This window comes from Podarcis bocagei (assembly GCF_964188305.1).
Source record: "Podarcis bocagei genome assembly, chromosome: 12".
Classification (NCBI taxonomy): domain Eukaryota; kingdom Metazoa; phylum Chordata; class Lepidosauria; order Squamata; family Lacertidae; genus Podarcis; species Podarcis bocagei.
The window spans coordinates 49,842,697-49,862,182 of record NC_138137.1 but is presented as its reverse complement, the minus strand read 5'-3'; the positions used below and the strand labels follow the sequence as shown (position 1 = coordinate 49,862,182).

The window sequence follows — 19,486 nt, the reverse complement described above, 5'->3', positions numbered from 1 at the left end:
AATTGGCTGTAATAGTTCTAATTAGTAATACATTATTAATTGTACCCATTGTATTATCATTTAATAACTTCTCTAGCTGTTAGTGTGTGTCGGATACAGTGACTGGATATCACTGTTTGGTACAATCAAGGCACTATATATGTCATTAAACACCCTGTCAAGATCAGTTGGCCTCAATGGGTTAGCAAAGTTTCTTGTTCATTCAAGAGCAGTGTGACTGGAAGAAGACAGTGTGCTGCAGAAAGGGCAGACAGCAACAAAACACAAAATGCAGCCCTGGCTTTTTTCCACCCACCCTCACCTCCCCAATGAAACACTCATGTGAGATACAGCAAGCTGTTCCTGTCTAGATGCAAGGAGCATCATTCATTTGCTTCGGGCTCCAATTCCTGCTCTCTCGCGCGCGTTCATCAACAGCCCAACCTGTTCCTTGCGATTGTAGCATCTGTCATCCACACAATTGAAATGCAATCTGCTCTGGGTATTTGAACTGACACACAGTTTGTACAGGAAACGTGTAGCATTGAATATTCTCGTTACCGGCTTCCTGCAGCAGGGACGTGGCAGCAGCATGTGTGACATGAACACACCCGCACATTTTCCCCCTAGGATTTCAAATGTTGTTGGGCAAAGGAATGTAGGACTATAGACATAAAATCCACACAGAAACATATCACTGCTTGTTTCAACTCGCTTGTGGGAACAACTCAGAGGCTGTGAAAGAAGGAAGGTTAACAACAGAAAGAATTAGAGGAACCATCGGAAATGACTATGCAAAGCAGTAGAGATATGAGATGATCAGAGCCCTCCGAACTTGAAGCATGGGAAGTCCTATTAAAAAAATTATAATTTGGCAGAATATTTGGATTATTTGATATGTATATGTATATTTAATGTGATTTGATTGGATTGTTAAAAGTGGAAAATTTAATAAAAATGATTTTTTTTTAAAAAAAGGAATGTAGGACTATAGGGAGCTGCCTTATACTGGGGAAACCCAGTCAGATGGGTGGGATATTATTATTTATAATTATTATTATTATTATTATTATTATTATTATTATTATTATATCAGGCCATTGGTCCTCATAGCTCAGTATTATCTACACTGACTGCCAGGGGCCCTTGAAGATGCTGAGAATTAAACCTGGGACCTTTCTCATGCCACAGACAAGAACGAAAAGCCTTCTAGACCTGAATATCAAATATATATGAAGTAATGGAATTTATGAAACAAAAAGGACATCCTCTTGCCTTTCAGCTAAGCTCAGCATAGGAAAACAAGCTGGTGAACTTGGGTTTCCCTTGGAGAGGCCAGCTTACAGGGAGCTCTCTGATTAGTGAACCAATATGGCACACCTGTTTCCAAACACACCTGTGTCTCATTCAGACACTCTCCTTTCAGTGAAGACCACACTGGGGCTTTGCTCAGGATGAATGAGCTTGTAAGGAAACTCACTTAGGAGCTTACAGTTTGGGCAGTGCTCTGGTCAGTTCCCTCCAGCTGCCGTTCAGGGTGAAAGACCTTAGAAGACACAGCTGCCCTGCTAGCCTTCCAGGTATTGTTGGACTACAAAACCCATCAGCCCCAGCCAGCATGGCCAATGGTCAGGATTATCTAGAAGGCGGCAGACTTCTGTGCTAGGTAAAGCCATGGAACAGACTCGGGTGAAGGACAGATCAGGAGAATGGGTGAGGTTAAATGATTTGTAATGCTTTATGACTTCCACACCAAACATTTAAAGCACTCTTATGCCATTTTAACAGTCATGGCTCAGCCCTCTGGAGACTGTAGTTTGTTGCAGGTGCTGAGAGTTGTTAGGAGACCCTTAATGAATTCTGGGTCCCACGATTCTTTGGGGAAAACCATAGCTTTTTAAGTGATGCAAGGGAAGGAGAGTTTGGGAGGCTTGTAGATGCAAGATGGTGAGAATAATGGGAAGTGAAGAACCATGCATGCCTTGAATATAAAAAATGCCTTGAAGAAAAGGTGAGATATAAATCATAACAGTAGAATTCTAAAATTAGCTGATTCCAACAGTGCGGCTGTTTCTAGTTCCAAATGAGAGCATTGTTTACAGTCTAAGAACTAGACAACTTTGTTCAGTTGGCTGGGTGTGTATGTAAATACTTGTTCTATATTAGATTTATACATGTATTTAGTTAACCTGTGTTGCATATGTTTAAATCTTGAAGGCTTCTCTCCCTCCTATACCACCAGTCTCCTACAAATCTATTTAACATTAGTCAGTTTCCTTCTGAGAAAATAGACCTGTCTGTGATTTTTGTTATTATTTTTTGGTGCGTCTCAGTCCCTAGCGAGGGCACTGTTCAGATGTTTTACTTAGCCCATTGAGCAGGTCTCCTTAAGCCTCTTTCTGTGGGATTTCTGCCCTCTGATAAGGTTTTTAGCCCATTGCACTGCATCCCTTAATAAAGGGCAGCGCCATCATCCCTTTCTGGATGGTCTCTTGCAAATGATACTTTATTAAACTCTACCTTTGAAGTGGTTGGTTGACTGGCTTCTGCCGAGCCGAGCCACTGAATAATTAAAGCAATATTTGTGGGGTTTGTGCCGAAAGTTCTAGCAGCTGTGGCATGTTTTGATATTTATGAAGCCAGATAAATTATGCATTGGCCGGTGCATTGAGCTCAGCGTGACACTTATTAATATTGGAGTTCTGGCCACGACAAGCTACCATTCATTTAATTTTACCCCTACTGCGTTGCAGGGATGACGGGTGTCTATTGCTGGACTTAATCAACCTTGCCAGAAGGTTTCGGCTCCAGCTCCTGGGACCTGGCAGGATTTAAACTGCAGCTCTGCAACACCTCCTTGCAAAGAGAGAGAAAAAGAATAATCATTTTTAAAAGGAATCCCCTCCCCTTGGCAGTATAATGTCTGTTCGTGACATTTAGGAGGCTGTTTCCAGTTGTGCAGAACTGAATGTGTCGGGGGGAGACCAGGTTAGAATAACAACTAATTGAGCCAGTTGTTCAATCTTCCTATGCATTCCTAACTACCCTTTCACAAGATGCCCAAGCCGGTTAGCCAAGATGATTGACTCCTCTGGCTAATTCTTATCTTCATGATGCAACACAGCTCAGGCCAGCCATGGGGGATTTGTCTGGGAATATTTCTGAGCAACCAGCCCCTGTTCACCCAGTGATGCTTCTAGGGGTGGCTGAGGGCAACCCTAACATCGCTGAGCCTCTTAATATCCTGCTAGGTGATTTGGAGACATGACAACAGAGCACTTTTATAGGTCTGAATTTACACGTCCATGGTTTTCATGCACAATTGCAGAGATTCAATAAGGAGAAGCTGGTTTGGTTTTCTTGCGGACTGAGTTCTTCCTCCAATGGCTTCATTCACTAGCTGTATTTAGTCCATAGGTCAACCTGTGGGTCCCCAGATGTTGTTGGACTACAACTCCCATCATCCCTGAGCTCTGGCCTTGCTAGCTAGGGGTGATAGGAGTTGTAGACCAACAACATCTGGGGACCCACAGGTTGAGAATCGCTGCCATAGGTTGTTTGTCAACTTCTGAATGGGGCATCAATTGTTTGTCCACAAACCCTCAGTATTGGGGGGTGGGAAGTGAGGGAATCCTGAAATATAAGGCAGTTTCTGATTCACCTTTAAAACTTTGTGCAGTAAGGAAGTGGAGGACCCAGTGTCCCCAGAAACACACAGCCTGCAGCTATTTAGTGGTCTAGCAACCATTCCCATCTCCTACGCTAGTAAAAAATTTAGTTTGCTTTGGATGAATCAAGGGCTTTCTTTCCTGGAGCTTGGATGCAAGGAGAAGGCTGGAGCTGCTGTTCTCACAGGCTTCTGGGCACTTCATCTCCCAGCTCGCTCCAAGGAAAATACAGGTGGTGGCAGGGTGGCCACAGCTGAGGAGCATTGCTCACATGCTGATAGTGGCCATAAATGCAGGACACAGGAGTGATGAGGAGGAAGTCACCAAGAAAACTAAGAGTGAAAGGGAAGAGAAGCGGAAGGAGTCATAGGGACAAGACAGAGAACCTTGGCGTTTCCCATGTCTTGTAAGGGCCATTGTGCCACAGACAAACAAAATCTGTGTGTTTCAGTTTCAGAGAACCTTGCAGATAGAAGAAAAGGCAGTGAAGGCAGGAAGAAACGGGATTGGCTGCAAGTAGAATCTGAGGCAAGGGAGCATTTCTGGCTGTTAAGCCTATAGGGATCCAGGAAGAGACCAGTGTGGGATGCTTAAGGGGACCACTAGGCGCTAGGAAAATAGGGGGTAGCTAGGTAGGTAAGCCCTACACTATAGAATATGTCGAGAATATTTAAGAATTCTGTAATTACCAATTACTGTAGAATATTAAAAACCAATCCTGTGACAAAAATCTAAGCCCCCTTGGTATAGACTAATTGTAGACTACCTACAATAGTCTATGAGACTAAGAGTCAACCTAGGACCCTGAGGGTCCTTGGGACCAAAAAAGGGGATTTCCTACATATAGCAATGATGAGCCCCTGTCCTTTTTGCCTTCAAAATCCACCCTCCATTCCCCATAACACTTTTTCAGCTTGTGCCGTAATTTGCCACTGTCTCTTTTTCTTAGAGATGAACTCAATCACCATAAGGCAACACGCTTTAATACCAAAGAAAGACTAGTCACATTGCAGCAAAGCAGGCATAGGGAAACTCGGCCCTCCAGATGTTTTGAGACTACAATTCCCATCATCCCTGACCACTGGTCCTGCTAGCTAGGGATGATGGGAGTTGTAGTCCCAAAACATCTGGAGGGCCGAGTTTGCCTATGCCTGCAGTAAAGCCAAACAAAGCACTTTCTTTTAAGGACTGCTTTGTTCCATTTCATTTCTAGGCGGCTAAACTGGGCAAAGGCCAATTGTGCATAAGGCCAATTCATTGGTGCTCCCCAAAAGGCATGCAGTGGCAATCTGTTTGGGTAGAATAGGCACAAGTTTCTTGAACCTGCCACCACAAAATAACATCTTGCATATTTGCAGTCATCCTGGAGCAGTGTGGGACTTTCAAGTGGCTGGCAATGGCCAGTGAGACAAAGATTGCCATTTGTTTCTTATCCATATACCCCTGTGCTAACACGCATATTGGAGGAATACGTGTTTGGGTCTTTAGCTAAGAGTCAAGGTACACCACAGGGCAAATTGTGCCTAGAGAAGGAGGAATTAGCAGAAACGTAACAGGTGAGAGTTTTGAATGGAATAATTTGCAGTTTATATATATTTAGAAAATACTAGAAGGATCAATCTAGATGCCAACACGAGCTGGCCTATTAGTCCAGACACATAAACCATTGGCTAGTTCAAAATCTTCTGCTCATTGTTATATTGGCTGTGAATCAAAGTCTGTATATCTAGCAAAAGTGTTGTGGTCTCTTGACACTTTGTGGTCTGCACAGTGACTCTCTCAGCTCCAGAAAATATATTCGGCAAAACTAAACTACCTGTACCAGGATGTGAATGGTATTTATAACTAAACAGCTGAATGGCTGTTTTACTCAGAAGACAGTAGGGAGTGGAATGCATCAATAATAATAAGTTGCGGGAGGAGGGGAACGTTCCTTCAGAATAACTGGAACCAACGTTAATGATAACGCTGCGAAGGAAACTATCCAAGGAAAAGTAGGCAACAATTACCACATGAAGGAAATGAAGAAGTAACCACGCATATCAAGCTAATGAAATTATCCAGTGCACTCACAGCTAGCTAACGAAATTGCCTGCTTGAGTATATTGTCTAAGTTGGTTGAATTATCTCTGACACACGGATGTTGCACCGGTGATCAAAGACCAAGAGTCGCGTTTCACAGCACTTGAGCACAGAAAGACACGGCAGAATTATATTAGACCTACTCCAGAGAAGACCCTAAACCACAAGGCTAGAAGTGTGGTTAGGTTTCTAACCACGGGGGAGGGGGTTGAGGTGGCCTCTAAATTGTCTGCACCTAAGGGACTGACCACAGAAACCACAGCTCTGTGTCTCCAGCTGGTGAAGTTGCATAAGCAACTGTCTGAAGCGAAGACCCACAGCAATGAGTTAATGATATACCCCACCAGACCACTTATAAGCATTGCCTATAGTTGGACATAGAAGAGCATGATGGAAGGGGTCAGGTTGTGAAGCAGAGAGATCTCCACTGTGCAGGCAGTCATCACAACCTGAGTCTGTGCTGGCAACATACAAGAATTGGTCCCGGATCTGTGCCACTCTTCTTGGAAAGAAGACAGCATGGACAGAAATCTCACAAACACTCAAACAGTTGTCCGGGCTCTTTTCTACCAAACTTAAAAAAACCCTGTATGGTTTTCATTTTCTGTTCCTCTCCAGTTTCTGAGGTTCTCATAGACCTTTAATTAAAATAAGAGAACACCTACATTAAAACATCCATAATTAAAATATGTAACAAACAAGCTCATTAACACAGCATGACAGTTAACACAAGTCAAGGCAGGTGGAAAAGGGAAGACTCCCTTCCCAGGTACTGCAAGCAAAGGGACATTCAGCTTTATAGAAAACCAGCCCAGCTGGATCAGAGCAGGAGATTCTTCCAGGCCAGCAGAACCCCAGAACCTGAGACCAGGGTTCAAATCCTTGTTCAGCCATGCTGCTCAGTGGGTGATCTGGGCCAAGCCACAGTCATTCAGCCTAACCTACCTCACAGGGTTGTTACTCTGTGAACCATCCTGGGACCTGCAGGTATAGGGCAGTATAAGGTAAAGGGTAAAGGGACCCCTGACCATTAGGTCCAGTCATGGACGACTCTAGGGTTGCAGCGCTCATCTCGCTTTACTGGCCAAGGGAGCCGGCGTACAGCTTCCGGGTCATGTGGCCAGCATGACTAAGCCGCTTCTGGAGAACCAGAGCAGCGCATGGAAACGCCGTTTACCTTCCCGCCAGAGCGGTACCTATTTATCTAATTGCACTTTTGACGTGCTTTCGAACTGCTAGATTGGCAGGAGCAGGGACCGAGCAACAGGAGCTCACCCCGTCGCAGGGTTTTGAACCGCCAGCCTTCTGATCGGCAAGTCCTAGGCTCTGTGGTTTAACCCACAGCGCCACCTGCGTCCATACGCCGGTATATACATTCAGTTAATAATATTCACAATAATAAATAAGTGGGATGGGCAGAATCATGCATGTCACTTTGAGTTCCTTGGAGGAGAAGTGGGAGATAATTGCAGGGGGTTGGACTAGATGACCCTGGGGGTCCCTCTACAATACTATGAAATAAAATTGTATGGGTCGGGTAGCAGGTGATGGTGGGTGAAGGCCTCTCTGCTTAGTCATGAGTAGGCAGGGCTTGGCCAGATGAACAAATGGTCTGACCCTGGAACAAGGCAGCTTCCTAGGAAAGGATGAAGAATCACTTAGTTTAGTATAGCTAATCAAGATCCACTTTTGCAAAACCATTGCATACTGAAGAGGGAAAATATGCCAGGTCAGAGACTTCTTTATTATTTGAGTTTTTATCTCATGCTTTGTCCAAGAAGCTCAAAACAGCCTTTCAAAGTGAGTTAGACTGAGAGAGAGTGCATTGTGACTGATCAAGGATTTGTACCCAGATCTCCCTGCTCTAGGGCCTGCACTTTAACCACTACACCATACTACCTAGGATGCTCATTCCTCCTCTCCCCTTTCCCTGGCCTACACAGAAAGGCATTGTTGCTTCTTCTGAATATCTGACAGTCTGGCTTGTAATGATGACATTGCCACAATCCTAATTAAAAAATAACTGGGGCTCTGTCTGCATGTGTGCCACTGTTTGCACATGGCCACCTTTGCTTCCGCTCTCTGTGACCCTGCAGCTTCCAAGCTCTGTGTCAGCTCCAGCAGGGCAGGCAGAGAGCACTTCATCAAGACGTCGGATGCTGAAGGGTGATTTTGATGGATATAATGACTAGTGCCAACTCCAGCTGAGATAAGGAGGCTTTCAGTTCCATCACAAAGCTTTATTCCTTCAGTCTTGTACACACAGGGTCTCTCTTCAGCTCCATTTTAGATGCAAGATGCGCCTTGTAAAAAAAACAACTGCAAAGGCTAACTGGAAGCTTCTTAAACCGAGGAGCAATTTGTAATGCTAACAATTCGCTGAGTGTTGCTGCAGTCCCAGTTTTGATGTTTTGTTGTGTCGCTCTGAATACAGGCATCACTCCCCCTAGCGGAAATTGTGGGCTGTCATTTTTTTTAAAAAAAATTCTCTTTCCTAAATACATTTAAGATTTAGTTCCAAAAACACTTTTGCTGTAACTCACCCCACACCAAAGGTGAACAAGCTCTGTTTGAAGTTCCCCCAAAGTAGCAAAGAAAATCAAAGAGAAAGTGGACAAAATGGTAAATTGATATTAACCTAGTGGGCAGCATATAATCAGTGGCGGACTTGGATACAATAGCATCCTGTGTGAAGCCAAAATGTGGTGCCCTCCCCAGCCCTCGTGCTGCTTTCCCAAATTAGTTAACTAGTTAGCTAGTTAGTTAGTTAGTTAGTTAGTATACTGCCCTATACCCACAAGTCTTGAGGCTATTATAGTCTTGAGGTGATTGTAACACAAAATACATTAAAAATTAAAAAAAAATAACCCAATAAACCCCCTTCCCCCAACACACTTCAAAAAGGCAGATAAGGAGGTACCCAGCTTTGGTAAGGAGGCGTGAGGCTCTGGCAGGGTCCTAGAGCCACCCTCCCTCCTTCCCAAAGCTGGAAAAGTGCTAATGAGGGCTGGATCTACATGCGACCTTTTATCAGAACGATATTAAAGATACCGTTCCAAAACATCAAGACAGAAAAAGTCCCATTCCACAAGGTCTACCTGGTTTTTGGAGGGGGGGGGTGTTGCTCTGCAGTGCCCTCTGGCACCACATTTTAATAACACATTAACATTAAAAATGAACGTCACATGGCTATATGGTTATCAGAACCATTCCTGAACTCTTTTTTTTTTTAGCGTTAAAAAATGTGAGTGTAGATTCTCCCTAGGCTTTGGGAAGGAGGCGGGAGGACTCTAGGACCCTGTCAGACCCTCATGCCTCGTTCCCCAAGCCTGGTGTCTCACTGACCGGGCTTTAAGATGGTGCCCTCTTGGCTCAGTGCCCCAGTGCATGCACCCTGATCGCACACCCCTAAATCCTAGATCAGATGCAAAAGTGCAAGGAGAGCTCCTTCACCCCTAAGCTAGTCATCAGTGACTAGCTTAGAAAGGGTGGTGTGGCGTTCGTACGGAGCCTCCGGTCATCTCACGGACTATTGACCCGTCCACCACTAATCTGCTGCCACCAACCAGGTTCTCCTTGGTAGATCACTTAGTCTCAGGTCAGGTTCTCAAGTCAACAAAGAAGAGTGTCGTTTATTGCAGACACAAACAAACTTTAACTGCATTCAAAACGTTAAAATAAAAAAATTCCTTCCAGTAGCACCTTAAAGACCAACTAAGTTAGTTCTTGGTATGAGCTTTCGTGTGCATGCACACTTCTTCTGTGTATCTGAAGAAGTGTGCATGCACACGAAAGCTCATACCAAGAACTAACTTAGTTGGTCTTTAAGGTGCTACTGGAAGGAATTTTTTTTATTTTGACTATGGCAGACCAACATGGCTACCTATCTGTAACTGTATTCAAAACGTTGTTACTCTTCCTTCTTAGTCTTATTTTTATCCTGTCTCTAACTCTTCTACCTCCGCTCACAAAAGAACCCACTGCCTTAACTGTCTCTCTATTTCCAACTGCCTTCCAACTGCTTTTCCAACTGCCTTTCCCAACCAACCAACCAACCAACCAACTACCCACACTCAAACCTTGGGCTAAGCCCTTTTTATAAACAGGTAGGCTCCACCTCCGGCTTTCCTATTGGTCTACATTTTAACCCTTTCTCTCTCCCCTGTACAGACATTTTCTAAACAAACGGGCAAACCACCACAGATGGCTATGCATACCCTGATACATGACCTTTTGGCAAATGGAATGGTGCTTTATATTTCCCTATTTGCAGGAGGCGACTTCTCATCCGGGGAGGAGGGTGCCTTTGAAAAACAGTGAAACGAACGTCCTGGCTTCACACAGACTTTAATTTGGAAATATCCTAGGAATAATTATATTTCTAAGATATTGAGTTGTCTTTCAATATAAACTCCTCCCCCCCCAAAAAAAAATATTTGGATGGCAAATATCTGAAGAGAAAGGTATATATAGTTTGGGGTTTCTCTTTTAAGTTGGCAAACAAGTTAAACTTGGCCAGTTTTTTTTTTATTAATGGAATCAAATTTTCCAATCAAATCCCTCCCTGTCATATGAATGGTTTTAGGAAGTAGGGCATTGGGTGTTTTTGTTTTACCAATGTCCTCTGTCTTGATCTCTTGGAAAGCAGCCAGCTTAAGCCACTAGCACTGCACAAAGCTGTTGACAGAATGACAAAAATATGGAACGACAAGAGGAATTTTAATATGAAGACTCAAAGAAATCTGGCATTAAGGTTGCGGTGGTTTTACTGGTGTGAGCCTGACAAAACTGTCAATGTTAATGCTGGACCACAGAAGAAACAGGAAAATAGTAAAACCACAGGAAGACTGTGTCTGGCACAGCAATTATAACACAAAAGGACTTTGATATTTTTAAACAGCCCTAGCAATGAAGAACATTTCTTTGAAAAACAGTGATGCATCAGCCATTCTTAAAACAAGGAGGTGTTTGAGATGTGATAGTAATAATCATTGTACCTCTTTTCTGGTATATTTCATATTTGTGTCAGGGAATAAACAAACTACACCTGGAACCAAAAAATAAATAAATTGCAAACTTTTGAAATGTGACAAAATTTCAAATTTTGTCAAATTCTGAATTTCACAGTGGCCAAGCAGATACCTGTTGGAAACTGTTAAATTTGAAATCTGAGTAAGCAGAAATTAAGTGATATTTCAATATGATTTAATCATTTTTGTTCTTATCTTAAATGGCAAGTGTATTTTCTCAAGTTTTATGGCCACAACTAATATATAGTTATTGTATTGCACTGGAAATTTGAACATGATATTTTACCTCAAAAACGACAGTGCATGTTGTTGGTAAGCCGCTAGACACTATTGAATGCTAGCTTTCAGTATCATCACCTACTGAACAAGACTGTGTTCAGTGTCTCAAATATTTTCTTTTTTTTTTAAAGTAATATTTATTAGAGTTTCGAATAATACAGAAAAAAAGAAAAAAAGAAAAAAAAGAATTCATCCTTTACAGTCCTATTTTCAATAACTTTTTTCCGCTGCTTCCCCTCACCTCCCCTTCTTGTATTCCAAGTCCAAATATTTATCCAATAAGTTCTTATCTCTAATTTCTTAACCTTAATTTGTTATTATGTTTATTTATATTAAATTTTTAACCTTAATTCATTATTATATTTAGTTCAATGTACCTCAATCATTTATGAAAAACTTTTTCTAAGGTCGACCCTATTTCCCTTCCACGAATTCCCCATTCTTATACTAATAGCAACACAGAATTAAACACAGAATAAAGAAGATCAAGCCCCCTTTGGATTTCCAAACCCCACCCTCCCTTCCCCGGTTTCAGTCCCAAAACCATAGTCCATTAGTCCATCTATTATTAGCCTGGCAACCTCACGTCCGAGGCCCTTAAATCTCTCTCAGTCCCTTTCTGCCGGCTTCTTTGAAAGTCCCTTGTATTTAACACCCAGTCTCGAAGGGGCACTCTCTCTATAATATCCGTGTTCCTTCCAGCCAGGCCTCCTTGTTTAAAGGTGGAGCTCAAGTCCTGTTTCTTAGATCCAAATGTCCCAAAAGCTCCAGCTTCCACCTTGATCAAATTAATAATCCCTAGATCTTCAGATCCCCACAAAAGAAGATCTTTCCATTCCTCATTTCTAAGTTCAAACCAAGTTTTCCTCTTCCAATCCTTATTTTCTTTTATATCCATCTTGGCACGCCTCCGGCTCTCATTTGCCTTCTGTAACATTTCAGCCCCTCCTTTCTGCTCCTCCTGTTCCTCCTCCTCAGTCTCTAGTTTCTTTTCTTGTCCAGCTGCCTGGGTTTTGTACGTCAAGTCCTTTTCCAACTCGATAGATATATTTGCTGTTGACTTCAAATTTGTAGCACTTATAGACAAAACATGACCTTGCTCGTACATCTTTCGCAGCTTTCCCATGAGAAAAACAACCTCATCCAAGTCAGCCAGTATTTTCTGACCTATTTCCATTCTTGTAATGTCCCTGAACCCCCTCTAGAGGGATTCTGGTTATTTAGTGCTCCTTTCACTTCCAGTCCAAAAGTCAAGTTAATTTGTTTCAGTCCTTCTTTATTTTCAACAACTTGTAACAATATAACTGGCTAAACCAAAGCTTTCTATTTTTCCCGACTTTGACAGCTAATTTGACAGCTGTCAAAATTTCTGTATCTCCTCAGCAGGCTCCTCTTGTGGATCACTCCCGGTCCCGGGAAGGGTGGCACTTGATCAGAAAATAAGCTCTTATCCTCCAGCACAGAAACTTATACTTTTAAATCCGTGGAATTAATAACTTTTATCCAAAAAGGAAAAAAAGACTCTTCTCCCGACCTTAGTTGTCAAATCCTTGCTTTAAAATGTTTACAATGGGGGGGGGGAGACGGACTTCCTTTTTGCACCTCCCCCGCTCGTGCCGAATCCACAAAAAAGGAAAATTTTTTAATCCAGTTTCCAAATTACTCACAGGTTGTTGTTCTTAGTTTTTAGTCCAAATTTTCAAAGGAAGAAGTCAGCGCTCTCCGACGAATGGCATGCGGCTTCGCTCGGCAGGGGAAGCAGTAGATTCACAGCACCGCGCCGCTCCCCGTCCCCCGTCCCGTAGCCTTTAAAAAGGCTCCTTTGCGGGTCGGGAGGGCGCTAACGGTGCCCGCCGAGTCACCAGGTCCACGGGCATCCGCGCCCGTGGTTTTTTGAGGGTCCCCGCGTCGCCGGCGCGGCAGAACCCGACCCCTGTCGAGCAGACTCCCTCCGGAGCTCGGAGGGAATCCGCCATTCGGCGATGGCGCCAACCCGGAAGTCCAGTGTCTCAAATATTTTCAATACAGAAAGTATTATGATGCAACAGTGATCAAATTGTAGTAAATGCTCAATATTATTTCATATCTTTGATACTTGACATGCTATGATGTCCAGTACTTATTACTGTGTGATGGATGACACCATAATATTTACCCTGCTTATGCAAACTATCAAAAACCAAAGCAAAATACCAATGAAGAACAGATATCAAATAAAGTCAGAGTTCATTAAATGTTATTTAAAAGGTCTAAAATATTTACCCTTTAATTGTATATGAAATTATGCACCATTTCTCTATAACAAAAAGTACATTGTTTGCTATTGTACACTGCCATTTCTAATGTCAAAACCAAAAATTAATATAAAACAGTGAAATTAATATATAAAAGTGAATTTAGAAAATAGTCAAACTAGAGACTCAGCTATACAGCTTCAAATAAAACATTTTGAACGTGTTGTAAAGTGAAATATACAATTGTGGTACTAGATGGCAACTTGGAGCTATAGCAAATTCAATGCATTTTTCAAAGTGATTTGGGGAAAAAAACGTTTTCACAACAAGAGAAAGTTTTAAACGTGTGTAGATTCCACCTAGGTTGATGAATACAGTATATCAAACTTCAAATAATTGGGAGTTATTCAATAGCCCAACACAAGATGGCAGCAAAGGACAAATTTGTGTGTTTTTGTTACTCATTGCAAGTAGGCAGATTTTATTTTGATGTTATATTTTAATTTGTTGGAAGCCGCCCGAAGTGGCTGGGGCAATCCAGTCAGATGAGCATAATATCATCATCAACAACAACAACAACAACAACAACAACAATAACAACAACAAGCAGCTCATTCCCACCTGGGACCAAAATAGATGGCTGCTCCTGTGATCCTGAGGCAAGAGAGAGATGGAGATGGATGCACATTCTGCCCACTGTTTCACAAGCTTTAGTACACTTTCCTCTATCAGGGGCCAGTTTCATGGAATCATAGGTAGAAGGGGACCCTGAGAACCACTTGTCTAACCCCTTGCAATGCAGGAATAAGACATGTGGCTGTCCCCTATGGGGACTGAACCTGGGAACCTGGCGTTCTCAGCACCACCCAGTGGTTTCTGCAACAGCTTGAAGACCTTTTCGTCAAGTCCACCTGGCAATAAGACAAATTTGCCCCTCAGATTTGGCCTTTGCAGCAGTCATTCAGGTATTCGTCTCCTCCTAGACTTCTTGGGACCTGCAGAAAATAGTCCCTCAACCCGTACCATTTGGTTCCGATTAAAATTTTAGTAGCCCGCCACCCCCCCCCCCCGGGCAGGTCTTGCATTTCATCTGGTTCTCTAGAAAGCTCACATTGCTCCCCCCCCTTCCCTCCACAGCATTGCTCAGCATGCAAACTCAGTTCTCCTTGAGCTGTTTTGGGGTCCCCTCTTGGAGTCCCTGCTCCTCTAAAGACTACTTTGTCCTCCTGCAAACCTTGGTGTCATCAAGTCTGCTGATACCTCTCTCTTACATGTCTCTGTTGCTCTTCTTAGCTGCATAAGGAAGGGCACTTGGAGAAATTGGAATTACAAAATAGAGAACTGGCATTCTGAGTGGGGAAGACCGAGCATTTGTTGCTTTTCCTTGAACTGCTTACTCTCCTGCTGAAAGGAAATAGTTGCACCAGCATACCTGGCGTGGTGGTGATTGAAATCCCTTGAGAGCAGTATTAAGTGCATAGTCTCTGTCTCCTGTACAGTGGTGCCTTGCAAGACGAAAATAATCCGTTCCGCGAGTCTCTTCGTCTAGCGGTTTTTTCGTCTTGCGAAGCAACCCTATTAGCGGCTTAGTGGAGTAGCGCTATTAGCGGTTTAGCGGCTATTAAAGGCTTAGCGGCTTAGCGGCTAAAAGGCTATTAGCGGCTTGGCGGCTTAGAAAAAAGGGGGGAAGCGAAAAAAATCGCAAGACTTGCAAGACGTTTTAGTCTTGCGAAGCAAGCCCATAGGGAAATTCGTCTTGCGAAGCGCATCGGAAAAACGGAAAACCCTTTCGTCTAGCAGGTTATTCGTCTTGCGAGGCATTCGTCTTGTGGGGCACCACTGTATTTTTTTGTCCCTTGTGAACTGTTTTGCATGTCACAGTGAAGCCACATCAGGTGGTGTAGGCTGGTGCTGATTTTATTCACCTATCAACTCTGTTAGGCTACTTTGTTCTAAACTGAAGCCATCTTAACAGCCACAACTTGAAAGACTGTTCCTATTTCTGTTTTCTATGTAAGATTTTATGTACACTGAGTCAGACCATTCGTACATCTATCTCTGTAATGGCTTTGCCAGAGATTGGGAATGGTTGGCCCGTCAAATATTGGGCCAAAACTCACCTAGCACCTGACCACTGGCCATGCTGGCCAGGAATGGTGAGATTGGAAGTCCAGTTGTATCAGAAAGACCATTGCTCCAAGGGTTTCAGACAGCAGCCATTCTTTCCCTACCTGGAGAAGTTGGGAACTGAAGCCGAGACCTGTATGCAAAGGATGAGCTCCACCACTGAATTTGAGCGCCTAAATCCACTTGTAATTTCTTAAATATCACACTTCTACCTACATCAATTAATTTAAGTGGATTTCATGAGCAACTAATTATGCATTTTAAATCTACATTCATAGGAAAACCTGGCTGCAAGGGCAAAGTTAGCCTCCCTGAAGCATTTTGTGAGCAGGCTGTGGGCAAAACAGCATGCAAATTATTATGGTGGCCATGTATGAGGTAAGTAATTTTATATGTAATCTGCTCTTTAAAAAGGAAAATATGTTTCATGGGTTTCCTCATGGTAGGCTGCTTTGGTGCTTAAGATCTACTAGATGCAAAACCAAGGATAGATAAAAGGAAGTACTTCTTCATGGAACATAGTCAAAATATGGAACTCAGCTCTCCCAGGAGGCAGTGATGGCCACCAACTTAATAAATAAAATAATAGAATTGGAAGGGACCACGAGAATCATCTAGCCCAACCCTCTGCTATGCAGGAATCTTTCACTCAACATGGGGTTTGAACCCACAGCCCTGAGATTAAGGACTTCACAGCTTTAAAAGAGTAGACAAATTCATAGCTCTTGGTGGTTACTAGCCACAATGACTCTGCTCTACCTCCAACAGCTGGAGGCAGTAAATCTTCCCGATACCAACTGCTGAAAGCCAAGGGAAGGGAGAATGTTCTTGAGCTCAGGCCGTGGTTGTGGGTTTCCCTGGTTGGCCACTGTGACAACAGGATGCTGGACTAGATGGGCTATTGGCCTGATCCAGCAGGCTCTTCTTAAGTTCTGATAAGGAACCTTTATTTGTGCAAGCAAAGCAATTGGCAATACATTATTAGTTCTCTGTTACGTTAATTTGGTCATTCAACTGTAGTTCACATTTTCTCATTAGCAACCCATAAAAGCATTAGCAGACTCAATACTGCAACTGAGATGAATGTTGGTTTACTGGTGTACAATGTGTTAAGATAGATAGCTTCCTCGAAATTCATATGAAGCTCTAAGGCAACCTGATGCGATATATCACAAGTCCTGGGAGAGGGCAGTCTCTGACCCTCTGGGATCCTCCCCAGATTCCTTATGGCACTGGGCTTCAGCTGAAAGGGGACAGTGCACCATGAAGACTGTGGTTTCTTATTTCCACTTTCAGAGGAAAAGACGAAGGCAAGTGAAAGTCGATGAGCTGGTGCTGAAGGTGCTAGTACATGCTTACGCAAACTAAGGCCTGGGGGCCGAATACGGCCCAATTGCCTTCTCAATCCAGCCTGCGGTCTGGGAATCAGTGTTTTTACATGAGTAGAATGTGTCCTTTTATTTAAAATGCATCTCTGGGCTATTTGTGGGGCATAGGAATTCATTCATCCCCCCCCCCCCAATATAGTCTGGCCCACCACATGGTCTGAGGGACGGTGGACCGGCCCACGGCTGAAAAAGGTTGCTGACCCCTGTGCTAGTACAAGGAGTAATCGTATTTGTTGAGAATGGTCTGTATCAAGCGCTACCTTTGCAGCATAGCTGCTATGTCCTGCATGGAATGCTGCCCTGGTAACATTGAGAACGGAACAAGAGTTGCGTGTCAAGACCCCGTAGCAACCCCCTCATTGGGAAATAACACACACAAGGACACGGATATTAGGTTTATGTTATTGGGCAAATTTGGCCACAACTTTATTGATTACAGAATGTGAGCGGTATTGGCTTAGGCACTGAAGGGACCCGACTATATCTGACTCCTGCCCGCTGCGCAGGAAGTCCGGTAAGAGTAAACCACCGGAAGGGGGAGCCCAATGCATACCAACTCGAGCTCCCCCTGTCGGGGTCATCTCATGGCCCTGGCCCCCGACCTGAACTTCGGACAAGATCAACACCTCTGGATTCCTTTAACGGAATACCCTTAAGCTTGGAGGGGCAGGTGATGGCCACACCTCCCCTCCCCTCCCCCATCACAAGGTCAAACAATGCCTAACCACAACCCTAACAAAGTTGTGACGAGGTAGGCAAAAACCACATGGCCAGTGCCAATTTGCCAAGTGGAAAAATTCCTACCAGACCCCTCAATGGTGACCAACCGAGGTCTATAGCAAGGCCAGTGCCTAAACCTGCAAAATAGGGAGGTCGGGTGATAGAGGAAGCCTTCCAGCTCTGATGTAAATGGTCCTGGAAACGCCCCCCCCCCCAGTGGGGAATGGGTGGCCATTCGGTCCTAACCCTCCCCACTGGGAAGTGGAGCGGATTTGTTGAAGTGCAGACTGGAAGCTCCATGAATGGTGTGGTGCTTTCGGTTTTTTGCCGATTACAACCTTTAAAAATCTCCTCGTGCTGTAGGTGGCACAGGGCCATGTGGATTAGATGAAAGATGAGGAAGAGATAAAGGCTCTTAGGTTCTCAGTGGCCCTTACTGAATTGTGTGACAAAATAAGTCCAGTGCACTGGCAGGTGCCCAAGGGGGGCCTCCCCTAGAAACAGAGGTTGCAGCAACATGTTTAGGAATTCCAAGTGGTGGACGTTTTGACTACCTGCTTCCCCACCCTGATTCCTGAAATTTAAAGGCCTGAGTTCTGAATACATTTCACCTACCTGATGCCCATTTTACAGTGATCATTTTACTATTTCTTAAACCGAGTGAGAAAGGTGGGTTCCTACCAGATGTTTAGCACTGAACAGGTTCACATGCTTTTTGAATCTGAAAAATGACATGGTTTTATGCAGTGTTCCAAAACTCTTTTATAAGAATAAACATACATAAAATATTCAGTGTAGCAATTATACAGAACATAAATGTGGCAAATGTTTTACAGGCAAGAAATATGACACAGATGCTGCAGAAGAGGCAACCATCACTGAAAGCCACATGGAAAGTATGTTCATTTTAAGGACAGCAGGTATTTCCATATGCTTTTCCTATAAATCATTTCCAATGCCTTGATGGTGGACCTGCTGTACTTTCTGTTCTGGCTGCGCTATTTTCCAGTGTGAGCACACAAGTACAAACACCTTCAAAAGTTATGGTGCCAATGACGTCTAAAGAAGGTACGCTGATCTAGTTGCCAAGTTTCAGCAGTGAAGAGGTTTCTTTAAAAGGCAGTTACGAACAAAGAGATGTTGGTTAAAGTATGTACTTTCTATACCTTGCAAAAATGTAGTATGTGAGAAAAGATCAACTAACTTCCGCTAACATTTAGTGCAGTGGCTTCAAAGTGCATTGCAAGTCTGTCGGTAGTGTTCCGTGTCCCACCTGCCATGTTTTAAACATTAAACCATCAGAATTTATACCTGCAGCTGCTCCACATGAATCATGTGGGGTTTTTTGTCATATATGGCCCTTCATTTTCAGAAACACAAATGCACAAAACATGGCATGCTGTCAGGTGAGACAAATGCTAATTATTTCAACCTATATAAATTAAAGAATTCTGTAGTAACTGCCAAACCCAAATTATTGAAATCCTAAAAATCACTGAATGGAGATTTGTTAGTGGATCCATAGATAATCCATGGAAGGAATTGTACTTTTTAAAAGAATCTTTGGGAACTGGCTGCACCTTACCAGACATTGTTCTTGCTGAAACAGTAGTTTGATACTAGTTTTTAAATAACATATACTCAATTTATAATTAGTTCCATTATGTACAATATAATTTTGCAAATGTAATTCACCTTGAGTGAGTTTAGTTCTGTGAATTCATTTTTTGCATATTTATTTCATAAAATTATTTCAAGAAAAATTATAACAGCAGATATGAATGAGTTCAACCTAACTTCAGTAGAAATACACAAAACATTAACAATAAATTCTGCTTAAAATACTTGGTTTTTAATATTAAAACATACCTTGTAAAATAAAGGGAAGATTATCTTACAGCATTTGAAAGAATGATTTAGAGTAATTTACTCTTACCATAGTGCCATAATTGCACAATATTTAAAAGAAGAGGAAAGGA

General features: G+C 43.0%; 1 long non-coding RNA gene across 2 annotated transcripts; it reads left to right on the top strand.

Annotated features, from left to right (window-relative positions):
- The first annotated feature begins 9,768 nt into the window (after positions 1-9,768).
- Positions 9,769-19,058, top strand: LOC308569736. 2 transcript variants are annotated; one of them, XR_014000771.1, is made up of 3 exons: positions 9,769-9,835; positions 15,678-15,777; positions 18,344-19,058. It is a non-coding gene; the product is annotated as an uncharacterized lncRNA (long non-coding RNA). The 2 variants fall into 2 exon arrangements; XR_014000772.1 differs by lacking the exon at positions 9,769-9,835 and adding an exon at positions 9,916-9,965.
- The last annotated feature ends 428 nt before the right edge of the window (positions 19,059-19,486 follow it).